We start from the raw sequence: 18,380 nt of genomic DNA, 5'->3' as shown, positions 1-18,380 counted from the left end.
GGGGGGGGGTCATCTCAATGGCACGTTGCAAAACGCCAGTCTCCCCAACAGAAGTGGCTCTGATACACGCGTGCTGACCGCTACACACCTGAGTGCTGAGTCAGCTCGGCCTGCCCACCCCCCATGTCTCAATCAGGTCATGAAGCCGCACCCCCCGAACACCGCTGGCGAAGCAGCACCAGTGGAAGTACGCCATGCAATCGCCACACCATAACTCGAAGTAAAGTCTATTACACGGTCCTTTAAGACTGAAAACAGCCCACATTTCCTGGCAGGAAATAAATGTATTTACTGTTGTTTGGTTTCTAAATGCGGCTGCTAAGGCACAGCTTGCTGTATGGCGTGTGTACGCATGTTCAACACGAGCTTCCAGTATCCTCTGCCTGTGTCGGCCTGCACGGAACGGAACCGGGGCACCCCCCCCCAGCCGTGTTCAGCGCGGCTCCGACCCCTGGCTCTACTGAGCACAGCTTGCACCTGTGCCTTTGCACCGTGTAAAGGTGCTTCAGGCTGCCCCGTGGCGGCCAGCCCAGCACGGAGGTCACGACGTCGTCCATGCACAGTCAGATGACAGGTTACGTGCTCAACCTCCATTTGATCAGGCCATGTGATGCTCGCAGGGCATTATGGGTATTAAAAGGCCATAGGCACCGCGACACTTGGTGCTTGGGCAGGGCTCAGTCTACCCTATACTCTTTCCCTGGTGTCACGGTGTTAGAGGGCTGCCAAAATGTTCTGTCAGCCATTCAGGAAAATATCCCCTACGTATACTTCGCACTTCTGGGTCATTTTCATTCAAAATCAGTGTTAATTTTAGCCGAATATCCTATATTCCGTTGTTATACAACCGGAGCAGCCTCTGGATGTGGGGATTTGTGTTTTCTTTTCCTTCCTTTCTTTTGAATGATCTTATTTTCATCTCCAAGGTATTTCCCAGCAGGTGGTCTCAGCTTTCAGGGAGAATCTCATCACATGTCTGGCTTCAGTCTATCTATGTGGCATTGACTGACAGGCCTGGTTTGGGGGAGGGGCGGTGTACCGTACAGGGATTATCTTATCAGGAAGCGGAATGTGGATCACATTTGACAGAAGGAGCTAACCGGGAAGGGGGGAGGGGTGCACCTGCTGTATGCTGGAAGGACCTCTACGGGGCGCATGCTGTATGCTGGAAGGACCTCTACGGGGCGCATGCTGTATGCTGGAAGGACCTCTACGGGGCGCATGCTGTATGCTGGAAGGACCTCTACGGGGCGCATGCTGTATGCCAGAAGAATGTTTTGGGTGAAGCGGGAGACCAGGCCTGTCATGTTACCTGGAGATGAGCACCCCCTGCAGTAAGGGAACTGCCACTGATTTACTGACTCCTGCTTGTGTGACCTGCCGTTGGTCCCTCGGGTGACACAGGCCAGGTGCTCTGACTGCCCTCAGTGATGCTGCATGAGGATGATGAACTTCATTAAAAGAACTTTGTTTTTTTTAAAAATACTTTTATAAATGAGCCCACAAAAGGAGGCAGCATTCGAGTTGTTAGTTTATCTGAAGAAACTTACCTTTTTAACCAGGGGGCGTCGCCACCATTACATCTGAGGGGGACGTGTCCCCCTCACATTTTATAATTATTCGTTTGGACCCCCCCACATTTGACATAAAATATTAGTTTTATGGCAGTGTGTCCCCACCGCATTCAAAATGCTTCTGACGCGCCTGATTTTATCATTTATACGTCTCAATTGAACAAGCAGATTTTGCTCAAGAGTACAACTGCAGGAACCATCCTGGGACACCATCAGGTTAGAAATTCATGTCCCTGCTCGGTACGCCCCCTGCCGCCTCTTGTGCAATGTAATGGCAAAATCTAATGGCAAAATGATGATTTATTGAAGAGTGCATGTGTTTAATGTTTAAATGCAACTTCCTGCTGGCGCCATGGTAACGGCAGCAGTGCAGCTTCTCCTGCGGGTGACACTGGAATTTCTGCAGAGTTGCACAGGTACAGTTGACATCATTGTAAATTTATGGGCGAGGACGTGCCCCCTCATACCCATCTTACGGTCCAAGAGAGGGGGTTCGGACTCTGTCTGACAAATCACAACCTGCTGACTGGTTCGTCCGGCACGTTCTGGAGATTTTACATGATTCACAGGCCCGATACCTCTGGGGCGTGAGAGTGCGGTGGCTGTGGGTGGATGCCGGCACGCCTTTCATTTAACCAGCGGGGTGGGGGGGGGGGGTCAGGGCAAGGTAGGGTTGGTTCTGTATGGATGCATATAGCAATAATGAGGCAGGAGATGGGGGTTTGTGTGGGCACAGTCACATTCAGCTGATATTAGGCCAGGCAATCGCCACCCCACCTCCCCACGTTAAGAACTGGAAGATTGACCGTGTCACTGGAGTTTGGAGTCTGTATGCACACATACGTTATGGATATGGGCACAATTATACATTTATACTTAAAAAGAAACGGGATGAATATTTGAGGAGAATGTTTTTGTAAATGAGGAAATGCCCGCAGGCAGATGGCAACGGCCTTTACAGACGCAGTCTTGCCTGCCGACGGTGTATAATTGATTTCCTGAATATTTTTAGAAGCCAGTTCAATTTAAGGAAACAAAATGGCAACAGAAGAGAGAGTCTTTCAGAGCAGACTGCAGGGGGCAGCGCTGTTCCCGTCTGTCTGGGGCTGGTTGAGTCGTACATCAGAGAGTTCTCTGCAGGTTGGGAGTGCCCTCCTGTGAGCGTCCTCCGCAGGCTTGAATTGCTCTTTACTCTCACCTAGCCTTTCATTTATAGGAGAGAGGCACATTTATGCAGTGAATAGACTAAAGAGCCCCCCCCCCAGGTCAGGCTGCGGTGAGCGCCTGCATACGACTGGGATTATTGTGTATTTTTTTTCGGTCTGAGTACCAGCTGGTGAATGAATGCCTTTTTAATTGGCGACTTTAAAGAAACGCTCCGTAATTCTGGATGGCACGCCATAATCGTCTCGCTTCTCACGTAGAGCCGTCTGATTGGCACGATTGTGCACTGGCAGGACGAAATGGCAGCGGATTCCGTAAACCCGTGGCGCGGTGCTGCCCAGCCCAGCCGGTGAGTCAGGGGCATGCTGAAGTGTTTGCTTTGCCAGTCTATGATGCTGCGGGATTAGCCGAACGATGTCAGGAGTCTCACGGATGTCAGGATATTTATACAATATGCTCTGGGGCATGGGGAGGAGAGTAAGTCGGGGGTGTGGGATCGGTGCCGAACGCAGTGACAATCAGACGTGATGATGGCTTCATTTAGCAGAAGGGTAAACGTCCGTCACATACACGCACGGTTGGGTGTCTCAATGGATGATTTCATAAATGACTGTTCATTACTTTGTGAAAGTGGAAAATTTTTTGGCCTGGTTTTAAGTCTATGGTTTGAAATGGAGGCTAATGTACAGCAATAAATTGTCCTGGGAGGCCAGTACCACAAAAGGGATCATGTAGGTGCCGGTCTGGGAGGCCCACTTTGTGTCATCTCTGATCTGGGAGGCCCGCTTCGTGTTGGCACCGGTTTGGGAGGCCCGCTTGTTATTGGTGCTGGCCTGGGAGGCCTGCTTCATGTAGGCTTCGGTGTGGTAGGCCCACTTTGTGTCAGTGCCAGTTTGGGAGGCCTGCTTGTTGTTGGTGCCAGACCGGGAGGCCTGCTTCGTGTTAGCTCTGGTCTGGGTAGCCCACTTCATGTAGATGCCATTTTGGGAGGCCTGCTTCATGTCGGCTCTGGTCTGGGGTGCCTACTTTATGTAGGTGCCCTTGAGAGGAGCCCTGCTTCGTGTCAGCTCCGGTCTGGGGGGCCCACTTCATGTAGGTGCCAGTCTGAGAGGCCCACTTCGTGTGGATGCCAGTTTGGGAGGCCTGCTTCGTGCTCTGGTCTGGGTGGCCCACTTCATGTATATTTCAGTTTGGGAGGCCTGCTTCATGTTAGCTGTGGTCTGGGAGGTTCACTTCACGTAAGTGCCCTTCTGGGAGGCCTGCTTCATGTCGGCTCTGGTCTGGGGGACTACTTCATGAAGGTGCCCTTGAGGGAAGGTCTGCTTCGTGTCAACTCCAGTCTGGGGGGCCCACTTCATGTAGCTGCCAGTCTGAGAGGCCCACTTCGTGTGGATGCCAGTTTGGGAGGCCTGCTTCATGTCGGCTCGGGTCTGGGGGGCCTACTTCATGTAGGTGCCAGTCTGAGAGGCCCACTTCGTGTGGATGCCAGTTTGGGAGGCCTACTTCGTGTTAGCTCCGGTCTGGGGGGCCCACTTCATGTATGTGCCAGTCTGAGAGGCCCAATTCATGTGGATCCTAGTCTGGGAGGCCTGCTTCATGTTGGCTGTGGTCTGGGAGGTTCACTTCACGTAAGTGCCCTTCTGGGAGGCCTGCTTCATGTCGGCTCTGGTCTGGGGGACTACTTCATGAAGGTGCCCTTGAGGGAAGGTCTGCTTCGTGTCAACTCCAGTCTGGGGGGCCCACTTCATGTAGCTGCCAGTCTGAGAGGCCCACTTCGTGTGGATGCCAGTTTGGGAGGCCTGCTTCATGTCGGCTCGGGTCTGGGGGGCCTACTTCATGTAGGTGCCAGTCTGAGAGGCCCACTTCGTGTGGATGCCAGTTTGGGAGGCCTACTTCGTGTTAGCTCCGGTCTGGGGGAACCACTTCATGTATGTGCCAGTCTGAGAGGCCCACTTCATGTGATCCTAGTCTGGGAGGCCTGCTTCATGTTGGCTCGGGTCTGGGGGGCCTACTTCATGTAGGTGCCCTTGACGGGAGGCCTGCTTCGTGTCAGCTCCGGTCTGGGGGCCCACTTCATGTAGATGCCAGTCTGGGAGGCCCGTCTGCTGTCCTGTGAATTTGGAGCGTGTAGGCTGACCTGTAGCCATGTTCGAGTGCATCATGCCTTAAACGTCTGTGGGCGTGCCATGACATGCCGCCTGCAATGTCTCCATGACTGATTTTTAAAACATGGAGGGTATTTCTCAGGAAAACAAAGCGCCTCGAAGGATTTATAAATAATCCCAGCGATCGATATGTACATCTCACCGTTTGCAGAATGCAGAACCTCTTTAATATCAATGCATGACCCTGGTGATTCCCACAGGTTATAAGCATTGTCAGAACTCTGATGAAATTGCATTTATTAATGCTAATCCATACTGTACACATATATGAAAGAATATCATATGAGATGGATGGGCAACACTATTATTTCAGTTAAAATGGTGCATAGGTGTAAAGAAACAAATAAGGTAATAAGAGATTTATGTGCAAAATCAGCCCCAGTGCTGAATGTTTTCCTCTGATAATGCACACACCGATCTCCACCAGTACGCACACATGGTCACTGGATCTGTGCAGTTAGGGAAAGACCTTAATGTCGATCACATTACGGATCAAACATGCAAAGTGGCTCTTTCTTTGTAGGCCTTACAGTAACAGTGACGTTCAGTGGCAGCTGGTAAGAATCCTCGCTCTGGCTGAAGTGGGTCAGTCTCCTTCATCCGTTACTCATCCTCTAGCCATATTCCTTGCTCTGGAGGGCCTTAACAACACAAAATTAGCAAATTAAACCTCATACCTGTTTTTGTGTTGCAAAAGGTCGCCTCCGAATCTGCTGCAATCACTGGCGCTCAGGTGTCAGGGTCCAGCCATTCACAGCCAGGCACAGTGACCCCACACTGGGGGTGCAGCGAATATCGGACGTACGGGCTGTGAGACATGATGGATCCTGCTGAGAAGCCAGGGGAGCGGCTGGGAATTTCAGGGAGGGGCAAAACTTCCGGGAGGAGGGAGCACGGACACATGGCCCTAGAGATTCCACAATCCATCAGCCGGGAGTGGAAGTTGTGACCGTTATGGTTTCTGTGGAAAAGGGTGTCAGTGCAGCAGTCAGCTGACACAGCGAGACACTCCTGAACATGCTGGAGCCCCGTCGTCTTCGCTGGGTCTGTGTGCTGAAGCTCTCTACTTTAGTACTTACTCACTAATTACGGCCCGTCCTTCAGTAGAGATACTGTGCACCCTGGCACACACCCCCACTCCCCATTTCAGTTCGTTCGATGTCCTTTCCAGGGGTTTTCCTTAAAGGCACAGCACCTCCATGTGGAGGGTGAGATAGTCTGCAGGTTATGTCACAGGAAGGTAATGACACACCTTTACAGTGGCCAAATGAAGTCCCAGTGGCGTGGTGACTTTTTTGGGCCACCAGGGGTGCTATACACACTCTAACATGCACATGTTTCTCTGTGACCCCCACAAATTACCATCCTGAGCTAGGAGCCCTTCCTAATTCACTCCTTCTGCCCCTGTCCCCCATGTCCCATATCTCATGTCTCTTCAGTTGTGTCCCATCACTCTAAGGGTGGTTAAATTTTGTGTGGATATAACAGCTCTCGTGCAGTTCTCAGAAATATCTCTCCTTCCATTTTATTTGGAACGTATTGTGGCAGTTTCATGACCTCGTGGGGGTGGCACAGACGCCGTCAGTCAGCCTGCTCTGGGGGGCTGTTTTCCAGGCGTCCAAATGGGAAACGATTGGGCAGATGTTAGCGGGTTGTTAACGCAGGTCCATCGGTAGAGAGGAGCTTGCACTTGGCTGGGTGTTATGGTGCGGAATCGTATGAGAGGTCAGGGGGAGGGTATGATGGGGGCTAAGAGATGGGGAGGGGGCCAAGTCCGGCCCTAACGATAGGGGCAGAATGACGTCCGGGGAATGACTGCTGCTTATTCCTGATAAATCCTGTCTGTGCTTGTTTCCATGCTTCCAGATTTTTGGAATGTCTGTTATTTTCCTGCTCACGTGAGGGTTACATCACCTCGATGGAAGGGTTACAACACATGAAAGAGGCGCCGTATCAGTGTTACACAGAAGCATGTCCTGAAAAATCCTGCCCTCTGGCACTGGCCCGCCGAACAGCAGCAATCGAGACGCACTGGAAACAGAGGGGGAGGGAGAGAGGGAGAGAGGGAGAGAGGGAGAGAGTAGACGGACAGATCATTACTCATTAACGTGGGTCTTCCTCTGCGGCGTCGCTATTGATCATGAGCGGGGTCACTCTCTTTTAACACACATCACGCAGGCAGTGTACAGTGTCCTGCCTGGACGCCAGGCTGCACTGCGCTCTCACTGCCATTAGGGCAATATCATGGTTAGATAATGGGGTTTTCCTTTGGCATTTTACAAATGTGTTGGAGAGGGCATATTGGTTTGCTAAAACACGTACACATGCACACAGCTGTATAATTCAAATTTTTTTGGAAATTTTGGAAAATTCACTGTCATTTGTAACTCTGGATCCTATTGGCCTGTGTATGACAATGACAATAAAGCAGCACAGTGAAGAGGTGAGCATCAGGGTATTAAAATCCGCCAAAGTCCTTCTGGCTTTCGGGTGGAATTGCTCACGTGTTCTGCTCACGATGGATTCTCGAAGTGTCGCTCCTTTGAGTGTTTATTGACGATTAATTCTCCCATCTGTGAATCCAGAAAACAAACAGCGAACCTAAATGACGTTGGGTTTTCCTGACAATCGTTAATCAGGCATTCAGTGTTTTCCCCTGGGACTGGGGTGTCCTGCTGGAGTACTTTCAGTTTGTTTGAATTGCTCGTGATAGCACTGTGATGAACTCAGCGTTAAGATGGTGGGCTGGGGGGAGATACGGAGAAGCCGGGTATTTGTCCCACAGGGTGTAACACCAAGTCTCCTGGAAGCTTGTGTGTGGATGAAGGCCATGGGATAGTAATGGTGTGAGATTGTTTTGCTGGGATCTGCATCCAGGACCATATGCAGGAATCAGCCTTAGACTATTACTCCTAGTTCCAGGGTAATAAGGCGACACATTTCTGTGACATTTCCCGCCATGAAGGGACACCCCGCCATGACGGAATCGGCGATTCACCCGGCACCTTCCGTCCCCTCATCACACCTCCAAAGCTCCTCTCAAGCTCTCTGAGCCGAAACAAAACAGCCGCTTGTCTCAGGCGACCCTAAGAAAGTGGAGCTTAATCATCGTAAATGTCATGATTAAGTGCATTCACAGAAGGGGTGAGAAAACAACACTGAAAAAAGCAGCTTTTCACGTCCTCTGATTACTAATTATGCACAAAACCATGACGACTCGGCCTGTTTATCCTCACTTCTTGCTCCAGTGGAAGCTTTATTAGAGCAAGAAAGTGAAAAACAGAAAACAATCTTCTGAAAGACTCCAGCTGCTGGAAAACCTAATTGCAGAAGCTGTGAAGGAGACAGCTGGGTTGTGCAGAGGAATGTGATGACTGACTGACTGACTGACAGACATTGACTGATTGATTGATTGATTGATTGATTGATTGATTGATTGATTGATTCCAAGTACATTGGAATTCTTGTACGTATCACCCAGAGTCATTTTTGTAGATGGAGCGACATGGGAGAAGAGACAATTAAAAAACATAAAATCAAAATAAATAAGAGCAGCAAACACACTAATTGCAGGACGAAGCAGATACACTCTGTGTACAGATGCAGATACAGGATACAGAGTGCATGACCTGGGTGGATGAGTGAATTATTTTGCAGAAATAATAATAAGACGGTATATTGTACACAAAAGTGGCATATTGCACATGTTTGTTAGGCTATTGCACTGACCTGTCCAAGTAATGTACATGGGGGAAGTGGGGGGGCTGTCGTTCTTAATGTCCTTAGCCATCAGTCAAACTGTAGCTGGGGAAAAAGCTTATTGTAGAATCCTGCTTTGTAGGTGGTGCTGCTCTCTGGCCTATTGGGTCTTAGGTTGTATCCTAAGTTCTTCCTCCTGAACAGGCAGAATTCTGGGTGATGGTGAAGACTGAGTATGTCTTGAGCTTTCCTCCTAAACGCTGTGTATATAACCTGTCCAAAGAGAGGAGGTCGGATCCTCTCTGCAGTTTTTACAACTCGTTGAAGAGATTTCCTCTCAGCCTGTGCGGTATTTCCAAACCACACAGTGATGCCGCTGGTAAGGATACTTTCAACGAATCCTCTATAGTCCTGTGTGAGGGGCTGACGTCTGAGTCCTCTATAGGCCCGTGTGAGGGGCTGACGTCTTAGTCCTCTATAGGCCCGTGTGAGGGGTTGACGTCTGAGTCCTCTATAGTCCTGTGTGAGGGGCTGACGTCTGAGTCCTCTATAGGCCCGTGTGAGGGGCTGACGTCTGAGTCCTCTATAGGCCCGTGTGAGGGGCTGACGTCTTAGTCCTCTATAGGCCCGTGTGAGGGGTTGACGTCTGAGTCCTCTATAGTCCTGTGTGAGGGGTTGATGTCTGAGTCCTCTATAGTCCTGTGTGAGGGGCTGATGTCTGAGTCCTCTACAGGCCCGTGTGAGGGGTTGACGTCTGAGTCCTCTGTAGGCCCGTGTGAGGGATGACGTCTGAGTCCTCTATAGTCCCGTGTGAGGGGTTGAGGTCTGAGTCCTCTGTAGGCCCGTGTGAGGGGTTGAGATCTGAGTCCGGTCTTCTTCAGCAGCCTGATGAAGTACAGCCGCTGCTGTACCTTCTTCACAGTTGTCACAATGTTTTTAGTCCAGCTTAGATTTTCAGGAACGTGAAAACCTAAAAATTGTCAGTCCGCTGCACATTAGTCCCCTTGATGGTAAGAGGATGCAGGGGAGATGCCCTCCTCCTGAAGTCCAGAATCAGTTCCTTGGTTTTATCGATGTTAAGCACAAGGTTGTTGTCCTCACCATAGACAATGATTCCATTCACCAATTCCCTGTAAGATGACTCATCCCCATTCTTGATGAGGCCAAGAATGTGTTGAGTGTGGACTGGTTTGGGCAAGAATGGAGGACTCTTTCAGTGAATACTATCGCACCTGACAGGATTCACACAAAACTAGAAACCAGGGCTTGTGTGTTTAGTTCATTTCTGATTAACGGGCTACTTTACTGGTGTGTTCCGAGAGGAGAGTGCTGATGTGCCACCCAACTTCGAGCTCAGCCTTAGGCATGCTAAAGCAACACCTGTTTGAATAAGAGTAATCTCGTAATCATAGCCAACCCTATAATCATGTTCAAGTCAAGAATGCAGTCAAAGCCATGGTTTCTGTAGCAACCATAACCCCGAATAAACAGGAAAAAACAACATTCAAATCCCTATTCTGTCTGCCTGTTCAGTACTGCACTGCGGAGAATGTAAGAGTGATGTTCAAAATGGCACCTTGAGATGTCTTCCGGTGTGAAGTCACGTACTTCATCATCCTCATTCATCAACCGTTTCCCAGCAAACTGTATTAAAATATGTTTTCCTTTCCTGCTTTGTACCCATGTTCCATTTTTAGTCAAGCAATTTCTGACTGGTCTGACCTGTGCTGATGATGGCACCCCCTACCTGTCGTATGTGGAACTGCAACACACTCACGTCTCTCCCTTCTCTCATTGCTGAGCTTTTGGATGGCCGCCTTATCAAACCGTTCTGATTATTTTAAGCAGACCACATCTCATAATGTCATTGTTGCATTAAAATTTTCCTCCCTTTTTTGCTTGTTGTCATTTCTTGCTCCCGTGATCGATGACTAAGGAATAAAAACCTTTAAGAATGAGCCGCTAATTTCACAGCCCAGACTGCCTGGCCAGCATTTCAATACACAACTGCTAATTGTGAGAATCCTCTCCAGCATAAATTGAATCCTAGTGACTTCACTCTGAAATTTTGACTCCTATCAGAAAAACAGGATAATCCCTTCTAAACGCCTGCTCCGTACACTGCAAGCAGAAAATGTTAGGCTAAATGCCTTTTTCAATGTGCGTCCCTGGGGATGGGAAGATGAATCTGTTGTCTTTGTTGCTCCTTTGCAGACGAAACCTTGAAGGTGCCATTTGCACATATAAATCACCAGGTCCACAGCTTTGCATCCCGCTGGATCCGTACCTGCTGCAGAACAGTTGCATTATTAACAATTAGAAAAATTAATTCATCACTTTGGGACAAAACATAAAGGCTTGTTCATTATTTTTATTCAATGTATTATTCAGCTCAGCATCGAGGAGTTTATGAATAACGATATTAGACTAAAAACTCTATATCTGCAGCATGTTAAATGTTCTATATGGTAATTAATTACTTTTGTGGTTTTTCTGTGTGAGCTATTGATCGACGGAGTGACTTGGTCATTGAGGGAGTACTGGTGCAATGATCAGCAGAAGGAGGCCCTGTGGGTCTCTCTTCCCATCATTTGTCTTGTCATCTTGGACGATACACTTTGAACTTTCTCTCCTGCCCAGTGCACACGGGTTGGGACTGCACAGAGCTCTGTGATAATGGCAGGGGGTGTTTCGTGATGGCGGGTGACCCTGCATGTTGTGCTGTAAATTCCCCTGGCCTCTGGGCAGGATTCGGACCCTTCAGAGTGACTCTCGCTCACTTCCAAGGTCTAGGAACCCCCGGTATTCAGGCTGAGCCAGTGGAACGTAGCAGCTCCGGAAACAGCCCGACATGCTGTGATCCACGGTGCTGGCAGCAGATAAGGCCCGTCTGTATAGAGGAGACAGTTACAGCAGCGGCAGTGAGCCGGCACACCTGCGGTGGGGTGGGGGAATGGGGGGGGGGGGGTGACTTCATCTCTCTGGGAGGTCCTGTCAAAGGTGAATGCATGAGGATCTAGGTAACAAAGTGGAGCTGGGGAGAGGAGGACTCAGATGGGAGGAGGGGGACCAAAGTCAGCCATTACTCAACCTGACAGGGCAGAGACAGAGGGCAGGGCTCACATCAGGCGTACTGCAGACCTTCATTCAGATCTCAGGGTGGAGATGATTAAATATCACAAGGGTGGCTCAGCATTCAGGTACACTGCTCTGATTCTCCTCAGGCTCCTCTGTGTCGCTGATAATCCTAAAATCCTGCTCCCTAACAGTCTGAGAGTCTTAGAACAGGTCCACGTCCACGTCCGGATCCATCGATCGACCCCCCCAAGTGCGTATCCTCAGCTGACTCTTGGGTGGATACATTAATAACGTTGTAGTAATTCCGTATGAACTACTGAGCGGAATGTACGGTGGATGTTCCTGAATGAGGAGCGATGCCGGCGAAACGCAGTGGTAATGAGACTGACGCGGAGAGCCCAGGATCTGCAGCAGCCTGAGAGCGCATCCCTGCCATACGGAGCCTTTAATAGCTGCATGTCGGAGCATGAAGGCAGCATGTTTTACACAGACCTCCGGTGGCTCCCCGACGGCTCGGAGCAGCCAATTATTTTGGATTTCATCCAGGCACGACAACGGCTGGCACGGCTGCTAATTAACAGGCGGCTAAGCCGCCACCTCTCATCGCCGGTACACAAGCACTGTGTAATCCCTGTTAAAGGCGGAAGCGAGCGGGCCTGGGGAATGCTGGGAGAGAAAGGGGAGCATCATGGGTAACTAAAGTGACATTCACACACTTGAAGCTTCTGAAAAAGATGCACAAACCCATGCTTGTTATAAAATTATAAATTAGTGTACTTTAGTTAAAAAATATTTTAAGTTTTACTATAAAATATATCAAGAAGAAGAGCTTTCCTGTAGGTATGGGCAGGTTTTTTGCGTCTGGGGCCCCAGTCAAAAAGTCACTTCTGGGTCGCCCTCTAGTGTAGTGACACTTTGTGGCCAATAGGGGGCTTCACACAAATGCAAGGTTTGAGTGGTAGTGAATTTTACCACGGCCCTGCAGGGGAAAGGTTAACAGTGCAAATTAAGAAAGACTTTAATCCCAAACTCTTGCATTTGACAGACAGCTGGCTTTTAAAAGTTTTATAATGATTTTCATATGTGATGATAGTTGGTTCCTGCCTGATAGGGCAGTACAGGGCTGCGCTGTTAATGGTCCTGTCTGGATGATTTAGCAGGGCTGCCATTTTGCTGGGCCCTCTGTTTACGACTCTGAACAGTGTAATCGCAGCCAGACGGACGCCATGAAGATTTACGCGTCCGTCGTGGAGCTAATTCTGCATAGTGCTCTCCTGGCCCCTCCGTGAAGAATGCATCATCGTCGTGCGACGTGGCTGCGATCCCTGGCAGATTGGGCGGCCGTGTATGACCTACACATGGCCAATCGTCAGCGACCTGAGTGCCCCTCAGGACAAGGAGGGCAGGGCCTAACTGGACAGTGGGCAGGGTCTCTGGACCTGTTATAAAACTGTCTCCTGTTTTATGTCCAAAACATCATCTCCTGACCCATTACATGAAGATGGTGATTGCCAGGGCCCCCTCCCAGTTACTGCCCGTCCCCCCCAGTGTATGGGGGCCCACACAAATGTCTGTGGTTAGAGTACCAGTAATCCCCCTGCTGGTGATTGTTTGAGTGTTAAATATAAACCAGGAAGAGCTATACTTACTGTAACCAAATACATTTTGTGTAACATTAAGCCAGAGTAGCTGATGGCTTGTGTTGTTTTTCTCTCTTTCCACCAATTTTCCACCAGAGTTACCTTTTTATCACTATCAAACTTGCTGAATATTGATAAGAGCAAAAAAGAAATGAGAGGGATGATTACAGTCAAAAGTGCCGGAATACTCTGTCCATGCATGTGCTTTTGTGGGCAGCCGGATTCCTTGTGCACGTTTCCCACAACCCTCTTGGCAGAGGCGGATGTGCAGTGGGCGGCGACCCAGCCCCTTTCAGCTGCCGCTCCCTTCCCTGCTGTCCTATACGAGGGAGGCCGTGTCTGCCGGTTCCTCCGTGAGTCTGTGGGACAGGAGTAGCCATCCCTCTCCATCTCCTTCCTGCTGGCTTTATCTGCGCCCGACCCGATGCAACCCAGCCGTTCACGAAAGGCTAGAAAGGAAAGCATAGTGTGAACAACCTAGAAGTACAATGCACTCACTAGAGGGCGCCGCCTGCAGTGGGGTTCTGTAGGACATCCTCAGATTCCTAATGGCAGCTTTTCTAGGTTCAGCCTTTAGTTCAGGTCCTTCCCCTTAGGGACAAAACAGAGGACCTTTGGGTGGAATAGGTAAACCTGCCCGCTGATCCGTGTTTTCGCACCACAGACCAGCTGCAGAGTACGATTGAAACAGATCTAACATAGAGAACCAGGAGCCCGGTTGTCCATACTAACCTTTGTCACAAAGTCATCTAATCAGCCATGGGCGTCATTAAATCTCAGGGGGACGTGTCTCCCTCACATTTCATAATTATTTGTTTGGACCCCCCCCCACATTTAACAGAAAATATTAGTTCTCCCCCACATTCAAAATGCTTCTGACGCCCCTGTAATCAGCTGTGCATTGAAATGAAACCTTTGCTAAGGAAATTCGATCCTGTTATCTCACTGCCTCTGTTCTGTGACCTGCTCCAGATGGGTTTTCCTGGTGTGCTCCCTTACAAGCTGTAAGGATTTCTGCTTAGCCCGCGGCAAGCCGCCTGGGTTTTCGGAAGTTCTCACTCTCTGGGTCTCACCGCTTGCTGATTTTCCCCCCAAACCCGTCATCACGTTCTGGCAAAGGTCTGACCGTTTCTGCCTTCATGTGTCTGGGCCACGGAGACATTTGTAATGGCTACTTTCCCAATCTGGAGCCCCTTAAATAAGATCGTGAAGATACCTCCACTGGACAAGTGGTCAGGAGTCAGTGGGCAGAGAGCTCTTTGCCCGAGGGTAGCACGTTTCCAGCCAGGCGGCCTACTTGAGGTGAGTGATCGGCGTCTGTGTACGAAAGAGCTATCCCCACCATTCCAGCCGTTCCTGGATACTTGGGTGGCCGTAGAGGATGCTGAGTGAGTAAGTCTTTGGGAAAGCTGCCCTTGGCATGAAGCTGAGGGAGACACCCCATTGTCCTCTATGACAGACACGTTGGCATTTTAAAGGCATTTGTGAACTTCATAGGTGCCCCCTTGTGATGGTGGATCTCACACCAGTAATGGGTGGCCTCTCTGCCCCACCTAACCGCCTGGAGAGTGGCAGGAGAAGGTCGTCCCCTCAAATCTATTCTGAGGTGATTCATCTGTTGAACCACAGATGGCATATTTGCTCACGTGTGACATGAGCTGCACGGATAAAGGTGGAGTGAATCAGCATGATCACCTATGACTCTTTGAAGGTGGCCCTACCTTTTTCTACTGAGGTGCTCCAGTCCCATTCTCTTCAATCATGGCCATGTTCTGCCCTCTTCAGTGATGCCCCACCCTTTCTCCTTCCGTGATGGCCCTGTCCCTTCAGTTATGGCTGTGCTCCGCCCCCTTCAGTGATGCCCCACCCTTTCTCCTTCCGTGATGGCCCTGTCCCTTCAGTTATGGCTGTGCTCCGCCCCCTTCAGTGATGCCCCACCCCTTCTCCTTATGTGACGGCCCTGTCCCTTCAGTTATGGCCGTGCTCCGCCCCCTTCAGTGATGCCCCACCCTTTCTCCTTCCGTGATGGCCCTGTCCCTTCAGTTATGGCCGTGCTCCGCCCCCTTCAGTGATGCCCCACCCCTTCTCCTTCCGTGATGGCCCTGTCCTTCAATTTTGGCTGTGCTCCGCCCCCTTCAGTGATGCCCCACCCCTTCTCCTTCCGTGATGGCCCTGTCCCTTCAGTTATGGCCGTGCTCCGCCCCCTTCAGTGATGCCCCACCCCTTCTCCTTCCGTGATGGCCCTGTCCCTTCAGTTATGGCCGTGCTCCGCCCCTTCTGCGACGGCCTTGTCCATTCCCTCTTGAGAGATGACTTCTTCTCTGTCAGAGGTGGCTCTGCTGTTTCTCCTTCATGGAAGGTTCTGTCCTTTCAATATGGCCCTGCCCATTCTCCTTCCAAGGTGGGCCTGCTGACATTGCTTTTGTGGTGGGTCCGCCCCATCAACCTCAGATTGCCCCGCCCCATTGCCCTCAGACAGCCCTGTCCCAATGCACTCATCCCCTGAGATGACCCTACCCATCTCCCTCATATGGCCCCGCCCCTTCTCCCATATTCCCTCACCTTCCTCAGCTTCAGCAAAAATACTCTCACATGTCATTATTCTATATGAACATTGCAGAATAAAAAGGATATTGAGTGTGAGTGAGAGCACTGCCGACCATTCATCTTTCCTTTACCTCCACCTAGGGGACACACATCACAGCGGGGATGGCGGCAGTCAATGGAAGTCATGGAAATTGGCAAAGTATCCATGTCCCTGGCACAGAGCGCCGGGCTCCTGGAACAGAGTGTGAGACAACACAAATGTCTGTGGTTAGAGTACCAGTAATCCCCCTGCTGGTGATTGTTTGAGTGTTAAATATAAACCAGGAAGAGCTATACTTACTGTAACCAAATACATTTTGTGTAACATTAAGCCAGAGTAGCTGATGGCTTGTGTTGTTTTTCTCTCTTTCCACCAATTTTCCACCAGAGTTACCTTTTTATCACTATCAAACTTGCTGAATATTGATAAGAGCAAAAAAGAAATGAGAGGGATGATTACAGTCAAAAGTGCCGGAATACTCTGTCCATGCATGTGCTTTTGTGGGCAGCCGGATTCCTTGTGCACGTTTCCCACAACCCTCTTGGCAGAGGCGGATGTGCAGTGGGCGGCGACCCAGCCCCTTTCAGCTGCCGCTCCCTTCCCTGCTGTCCTATACGAGGGAGGCCGTGTCTGCCGGTTCCTCCGTGAGTCTGTGGGACAGGAGTAGCCATCCCTCTCCATCTCCTTCCTGCTGGCTTTATCTGCGCCCGACCCGATGCAACCCAGCCGTTCACGAAAGGCTAGAAAGGAAAGCATAGTGTGAACAACCTAGAAGTACAATGCACTCACTAGAGGGCGCCGCCTGCAGTGGGGTTCTGTAGGACATCCTCAGATTCCTAATGGCAGCTTTTCTAGGTTCAGCCTTTAGTTCAGGTCCTTCCCCTTAGGGACAAAACAGAGGACCTTTGGGTGGAATAGGTAAACCTGCCCGCTGATCCGTGTTTTCGCACCACAGACCAGCTGCAGAGTACGATTGAAACAGATCTAACATAGAGAACCAGGAGCCCGGTTGTCCATACTAACCTTTGTCACAAAGTCATCTAATCAGCCATGGGCGTCATTAAATCTCAGGGGGACGTGTCTCCCTCACATTTCATAATTATTTGTTTGGACCCCCCCCCACATTTAACAGAAAATATTAGTTCTCCCCCACATTCAAAATGCTTCTGACGCCCCTGTAATCAGCTGTGCATTGAAATGAAACCTTTGCTAAGGAAATTCGATCCTGTTATCTCACTGCCTCTGTTCTGTGACCTGCTCCAGATGGGTTTTCCTGGTGTGCTCCCTTACAAGCTGTAAGGATTTCTGCTTAGCCCGCGGCAAGCCGCCTGGGTTTTCGGAAGTTCTCACTCTCTGGGTCTCACCGCTTGCTGATTTTCCCCCCAAACCCGTCATCACGTTCTGGCAAAGGTCTGACCGTTTCTGCCTTCATGTGTCTGGGCCACGGAGACATTTGTAATGGCTACTTTCCCAATCTGGAGCCCCTTAAATAAGATCGTGAAGATACCTCCACTGGACAAGTGGTCAGGAGTCAGTGGGCAGAGAGCTCTTTGCCCGAGGGTAGCACGTTTCCAGCCAGGCGGCCTACTTGAGGTGAGTGATCGGCGTCTGTGTACGAAAGAGCTATCCCCACCATTCCAGCCGTTCCTGGATACTTGGGTGGCCGTAGAGGATGCTGAGTGAGTAAGTCTTTGGGAAAGCTGCCCTTGGCATGAAGCTGAGGGAGACACCCCATTGTCCTCTATGACAGACACGTTGGCATTTTAAAGGCATTTGTGAACTTCATAGGTGCCCCCTTGTGATGGTGGATCTCACACCAGTAATGGGTGGCCTCTCTGCCCCACCTAACCGCCTGGAGAGTGGCAGGAGAAGGTCGTCCCCTCAAATCTATTCTGAGGTGATTCATCTGTTGAACCACAGATGGCATATTTGCTCACGTGTGACATGAGCTGCACGGATAAAGGTGGAGTGAATCAGCATGATCACCTATGACTCTTTGAAGGTGGCCCTACCTTTTTCTACTGAGGTGCTCCAGTCCCATTCTCTTCAATCATGGCCATGTTCTGCCCTCTTCAGTGATGCCCCACCCTTTCTCCTTCCGTGATGGCCCTGTCCCTTCAGTTATGGCTGTGCTCCGCCCCCTTCAGTGATGCCCCACCCCTTCTCCTTATGTGACGGCCCTGTCCCTTCAGTTATGGCCGTGCTCCGCCCCCTTCAGTGATGCCCCACCCTTTCTCCTTCCGTGATGGCCCTGTCCCTTCAGTTATGGCCGTGCTCCGCCCCCTTCAGTGATGCCCCACCCCTTCTCCTTCCGTGATGGCCCTGTCCCTTCAGTTATGGCCGTGCTCCGCCCCCTTCAGTGATGCCCCACCCCTTCTCCTTCCGTGATGGCCCTGTCCCTTCAGTTATGGCCGTGCTCCGCCCCCTTCAGTGATGCCCCACCCCTTCTCCTTCCGTGATGGCCCTGTCCTTC

The sequence above is a fragment of the Brienomyrus brachyistius genome, chromosome 1 (genome assembly GCF_023856365.1).
Source record: "Brienomyrus brachyistius isolate T26 chromosome 1, BBRACH_0.4, whole genome shotgun sequence".
In the NCBI taxonomy this organism is placed as follows: domain Eukaryota; kingdom Metazoa; phylum Chordata; class Actinopteri; order Osteoglossiformes; family Mormyridae; genus Brienomyrus; species Brienomyrus brachyistius.
Note: the sequence above shows the minus strand (reverse complement) of the source record.